Source organism: Poecilia latipinna, unplaced genomic scaffold (assembly GCF_001443285.1).
Source record: "Poecilia latipinna isolate Pla-1442-1.1 unplaced genomic scaffold, P_latipinna-1.0 Scaffold1435, whole genome shotgun sequence".
Lineage (NCBI taxonomy): Eukaryota > Metazoa > Chordata > Actinopteri > Cyprinodontiformes > Poeciliidae > Poecilia > Poecilia latipinna.
Genome location: NW_015114051.1, coordinates 28,546 through 34,791, shown reverse-complemented (window position 1 = coordinate 34,791; position 6,246 = coordinate 28,546). Strand labels below are relative to the sequence as shown.

The following is a 6,246-nucleotide window of genomic DNA, read 5'->3' as shown; positions in this document are numbered from 1 at the left end:
GCAGAGACCGCGATTAGCTTAGCTAGCAGAGACCGCGATTAGCTTAGCTAGCAGAGACCGCGGTTAGCTTAGCTAGCAGAGACCATGGTTAGCTTAGCTAGCAGAGACCGGTGTTCAGTTTGGCTCTGCATCATCTGCTCCATGCAGAAAATGCTGCAGCCTTCTGATTCCTCTGTTTTCTCCAGCTGAGGTTTCAGGCACCATTTTGTGTTTGTTCGGTGAATTCCAGTCAGGATAAATCATCATTTATTAATAACCTCTCAAGACGCAGATGGACAGTGAGTCCCGGGTTTCTGTCAAATTAACGTTGAAGGAATTTGAAGAACCTGATGTTTTACCTTCAGAGACGTAGAAGCATTCTGCACATGTTACAGGATTCACATGTGACAACGGGGACTCAGCATGGTGGATCTGACCGCCGCTCCACTGTCCTCACTACGAAACAAACACAAAGTCATATTTAGTGTTTTTGCTTTATTAAAATCATCATTTTGTCAGCGGCGGAGAGCCGAGTTCTGCAGCATCGACTGAATACAGAAGAAACTAATGATCAATTAACTGGCTGGTTTAACTGAGATGATCCGCTTTGTGGACGATCCTCCCACAGGAAACCTGCCCTCAGACGCTGCTGGTATCAGTGACCCAAACAACCCAGAGTATCGACCCACAGACGCGCTCTTCCCTCATCCGCCTCATCTCTTTACATTTTGACCCACTTTCTCTCTTTTCCCACATTTCATCATTTCTTTACCCACACCCAGCCTCAGTTCTTCCCTCTGACTCGCTTTCCGCTCTCCTCCTTCAAAGGATAGAGGACACGGCTGAAACAAAGGCCGCTTCTATACCAGCTGAGCCAGCAGGACGGAGAGAGGGAGCGAGGGATCAAAACGAGGCAAGGAGGAAAAGAAAGAGGGCAAAGAGTGAGGTGGATGGGAGGGCAGGGATCGGATGGAGCTGTGGAGAAAAGGGTGGAGGCCTGGAGTCAGAGAGCGAGGGATGAATCAGGAGCAGGATGGATGAGTTCGGCTGCAGAGGAGATTTCAGGGATTGCTCTCACGTTAATAGTGTGGCGGTTTCTGGTATCAGCCTGATTGAATGTGAGAACGCAAAGACTGAGTCCATTATGAAATATTTCCCAGAAAAACACTCACGTCATCAGACAAAGACTCTTTCTGTAAATCTGTGTGGCGACTCACCATCACAGGTATGAACACGTCTTAACAGCCATTAACCTTCTGATCTCAGATTATGGAAAAAAATGTTTCTGCTGGCTGAAAATACAGATTTTCTGTCATTAAGAAAAATCTTTAGAAGGAATTTAAAACCAGATGTTTGCATAGTGAAAGGATTCAGTCAGCAAACCTGCCAAACGTGATAGACTGGAGTTAATACGCACCGGCGCCCCCTGCCCTCAGCACAAGGACATGATGCTCTGCTGCTAAATCATGCAAATGACCAAGTGACTGATTTGGTGAATTAATCATTGTCTGTAGCCTCCTCCCAGTATTTATTATTGATGAACTTTTAAATGTCGTTCCATCCTGAAAATGTCCCTGGAAGAAAAACAACCGTGAGGGAAAAACGTCTCCTGATCTGCAGCTGAGTCTGGTAAAAACATCCCAAATGTGGTCAAGCTGTGAATCAACACCAATAAAAAACCTCTTTAGAACCCGGTCAGAACCAGATCTATCAGCTGCCATTTGAACAGAGATGCCAGATGAGCATGGCAGCGACGGCTGGAGGGAGGAGCCGCTGTGGGTCAGTTCATGGCTGTGAAGAGGCTAATGGGCGACGCCTCAGGTCAGGACACCTTCACTCTGACCTCATCTGAATCTGCAAGAACGGCTGCATCCTTAATGAGGTCTGGAGGAGTGAAGTGAACATCCCGGCCAGCATGGCCGCCATGACAAAGAGCAAAGACGTTCTCTGTGTTTATCGTTGCATATTTTATGCAGAAAATCCGCAGCAGTTTAAAAAGTGACTCTGTCAAACATAGATGCCCTAAAACTTGAAATTTATTTAAAGGAAACAGGATAAAATAAGTCGTTTGCCAGGGTCCCAGTGCAGCGATGACATCATATTTATGCTGCCTGGATGATGATGTCATCACATTCATGTCAATATGATAAACAAATGAGAACTAGTTCATGTTGAAGCTGTGAATGTTTACCTAGTGAACTATGAACATGAACCTATTCATTCTAACCTGACTGAACTGAACTGGTTCATGTTGAACGAAAACACAACTGATGATTTCACAGAGGCGTAACATGAACATGTCACACGATCTGCTGCTTTACCTGGTTGCTACGGCAACCAGACATTAAATCATCCAGCAGTAAAACTTCCCATTTAGGTTTAACTTGTGGGTCCAGCTGGGATCTCTTCCTGGTTCTGTACCTCTGGTACGGTGGCTGACTGGGACAAAACACTGCAAAACACAAATGCAACAGAAAAATTCAGCAAATGGCCTCATCTGCAAACAGAAGAAACATGAAATAAATGATATTTTAGAATGAATCCATCTGCAGGAGACCAAAACAACCAAATGTGTCAAACTTTTGGTTTTACTTTAAAATGTTTGTCATTAAGCAAGACAGAAATATTGAAATGTTGAAAATATTTAATCTGTTTATGTAAATTACCTCATATGTGTGTGTGTGCGTGTGTGTGTAGGTGTGTATACGAGCGTGTGTGTGTTTATATGCAATGCTTGGCTGAGCCCATGGACTGAGCTCAATACCAGCCAGTCGCTTTTATCAATTATTGAAGCAGGTCAGTAAGCAGGAGGAGAAAGAGCCGAGGATCTCTGCTTCACTTCCTGTTGTCCAAAATATTATGTTTTCATTTCAAACATCTCAAAAACTTTAGATGAGGTTGAAAATGCTCAAAAAGAGAACATTTCTTTTATAAATGTGGCTTTAGGCCAGGATGAAAGAAAGGTAACTAATGTTGCACAAACTGCTGAGTTTCTGATCTGTGCTGTGATGCTTAATGTAGCAGAAACAGAAATCCACTGTTTGTGACTTTAAGGTCTTAAAAAATGTTGAGCTGAATAAAATTGGTTCCCCTCGGATTGTTACATAAATTTACTGGTCAAAACAAAAAGGAGGCAGGGAGACGGAGCATGGCAGGCCTTCCTACGATCAGCGTCTGTCTGAGGAAAATAAAAGTAGAATGTGAAGCTCCCCAGCTGCAACAGCAAACAAACTCATTAAACCATAATTAGGACATCTGCTGCATATGAGATGCTATCAGAGATGCAAATGGAAAACGGATATGAAACATTGGGGTCATTCTCCACTACAGCCTGCGACACAGAGGGAGGCTGAAATACAAGCTAGACTGGAAAAATCATCCACACGCCCCAGTGCATGAGGACAGCAATCACATGGCTGACATGCTAACAGGTTAGCAGCAGCAGCAGGTCAGAGGTCATCAACCAGAGAAGTGCAGAGTGAAGACTTTTAATCTCTGCGTTATTTTCTTTCTTTTATTTTTTATTAACTGATCACAGCTGCACTAAACCGACTCCTGTTGCTTCACATTTCTACTCCTAGTTGTCACATTATCAGCTTTTGGAAGCACCGATTTCCTGCTCCGATGCTAAACTGTTAGCTGCTGGTTTCTGGAAAGGAAAAACATTTAAAAGGAAAACCAGAAAACTATTAGTGTTTATTAATGTTCTCCATTTCTAAATAATATCTTTCTGCAGTAAAAGTGTTTGGGTTGCTGTTGCTTTCTAACCCTTCCCAAACCAGTTTGCAGCAACAGTTGGAGATTTTGATGAAACAGGAAGTGCACTGGTAGCACTTCCTGTTTATCAGTTTATGGAGTGAGTTTGTTCAGCAGCACCTGGCTGATGCTGTTTCTGTTAAATCTGTTAGAAAAGGGTGCACTTAGTTTTCCCTGTGACTGTGCGATACATCAGAGAGGATTAGCATCTGCTAGCACCTGTTAGCACCTGTTAGCACCTGTTAGCATCTGTTAGCATCTGCTAGCACCATCAAGTAAAAGCCGCTGAAAAGCCTGGAGGTCCTGTCAGCAAACAATCCTCCTTCTAAGAGCAGACGAGGTCTGTGAGTGATCAAAGCCGTTTCCGATTCCTCCGTCTCTTCCTGTCTGGATCACACGGTTCAGTGTGAAAGGTAAACACCAGATGACACCGCAGTGTGTGTGTGTTTGGAGGGAGGAGTTCCTCCCAGATGGACCATCTTTCATCCCTCCATCTCTCCTACTCTCTCCACGATCTCTCTGTCATTCTCACCACCCATCCACCCATCCATCCATCTCTGCCCACACAACACCCTCACTCTACCCATCATCCTCCACTGCATCTGCTTCTCTCCACCCCCACGTCTGCGCTGCTGCTGGACACTTAAAGATGGATCAGATCGTTTCTCTGGTGAGCATCAAGATTTAAAACCAACTGACAGGAAGACCTGAAGGACTCGTTACAGCCGGCTGCTCGACTTTACTGACGGTTTTAAGCTGGACAAAGATACTGGAGATTAAATGATAATAATTCAGAGGACGGTGCTGTGATGAGGTTTGGTAGAAACACTCCTGTTTAAAATTACAAGCATTCTGTGTAGATTTATTATGGTATGAGCTTCAGTTGATCAAATGTTTATCATCACTCCTAAAAATATCCAAATCTTTGCATAAATGTGTCAAATTGTAAATTATAGGTCAAAATGTAAAAGCTACATTTCTCAAATGACTGAGATGTTCTGGACAAAAATGCAAACTGATAGAAACATTTTGCCAAGAGATGATCTGACGGGATGTTCATAAAGACTCAGACTTAAATAACCAGCTGAGGCCAGATGACATAACACTGAGCTTCTGTCCTCCACTGGAAACATTTGAGTTTTAGTCCTGATGCAGCGGTCGCTCCCATCCACTGCCTTACCAGAGGCATCAAACTCAGAAGACAGTGTTAGACTGAACCTCCAGCTGGGAGGGAAGGACTCTCTGGTCCAGGCTAGTTAGCAACCGCGACTTCCTGTCTTTTGCAGGCATGACGACATTACGCTCTTTTTTGCAACATTTTAATAATTTGCCCAAAACAACAAACGTGGCCGATCAGTCAAACTTCACCTTCCTTCCTGCAGAGCTGCAGGTTCAGCACCGAGCCTCATGCTGACGTTTCTCCACCTGAGCAGGTTTCAACAGATGAGGTAAAGAAACCAAATGATCCTGCGACAGGCCACTTTCCTCTGACTGCCAGAGAAAACTAAATGATGACATTGTGCAACTTTCAACGTTTCAAAAATTATATTTTCAGTCAACTTAAAAATAAGCAGTTATTTTTAATTCAGCAATTTATCATCACAACTATAGACGACCTTTACAAGACTTCCCCATTTCTACTACAACGATAACTGAGGGAAAGATAAGCAGCTCATTATGTTTGCATCAGCCTTTAAAAAGTGATGAAACAATCTCAGCAAAACTGAGAAAATATGAGAGCAACACAAATCCACATTTTATGTCTCATGAATGTAAACAAACACTCTAAAAACACCCCGGTGAACTTCATGCAGATAAAACAAAAATAATAATCCAGGTTTTTGTCACCAGTCTAATAAATTATAACCATCATGAGTATTTAATGCTCATAACAACAAAGAGAAGCAGAGAGTTCAAAGTTTAACCACAGAGGACAAAAACACAACATGTGGAACATCAATGAATGAAGAATGTCAGTACAGTCATGTGGGAAAGTAAGTACACCCTGTGTTCCTTCAGAGAACTGAAGTGCCAGCCTGGTAAAATGCATCGATCAATGCATTGATTAGCTGATCAAAAGAAGCTGCTGAGGAGCATCCAGCTGAGCGCCAACACCCGGCTTAGATCAGCAACTGTTGCTGCCCATCAGCCTGGGAGGTTATAACTCATTTTCTTTGAAGTCTTCATCCTTTCAAGAGTGGATTTCCTGAAGATCAGACCAGATAAAGCTCCAAGAAATTACCAGAAGCCCGAGAGCTCAGTCCAAGTCTCTGCAGGGCTTAAATGTTAAAGATGATGACAGAACAAGTACAGAAGGAAATCATTATCGGTTTGGAGGGAATGAAGGAGAAAACTGCTAATCTAGACGTAAACATGAGATCGTCCAGTCAGTGAAACGTCACCATCATCATGTTTGTTCTTCCTCTGCTGCTGGTCACATTCCTGTTTCATAGAAAGTTCTCCTGGTTCAGTTCTTCTGTTTGTGTCTCTGCTCTCATTCAAACCTCCAGC

The 6,246-nt window shown here is 43.2% G+C and overlaps 1 protein-coding gene and 1 long non-coding RNA gene across 2 annotated transcripts in view; one reads left to right on the top strand and one right to left on the bottom strand.

Moving 5' to 3' along the window:
* Positions 1–994, top strand: part of LOC106962586 (uncharacterized) — a 13,924-nt gene extending 12,930 nt beyond the window's left edge. Inside the window, exon 3 of the long non-coding RNA XR_001428003.1 lies at positions 983–994. This is a non-coding gene — a long non-coding RNA (uncharacterized LOC106962586). The remainder of the gene's footprint in view (positions 1–982) is intronic.
* The window catches only part of LOC106962585 (leucine-rich repeat and fibronectin type-III domain-containing protein 5-like), a 68,488-nt gene that overhangs the window by 42,273 nt on the left and 19,969 nt on the right, over positions 1–6,246 (bottom strand). Inside the window, exons 2-3 of the mRNA XM_015057078.1 lie at positions 3,975–4,060; positions 339–435 (exon numbers count right to left, since the gene is read on the bottom strand). The gene's annotated coding sequence lies outside the window, so the exon portion shown is untranslated. The remainder of the gene's footprint in view (positions 1–338; positions 436–3,974; positions 4,061–6,246) is intronic.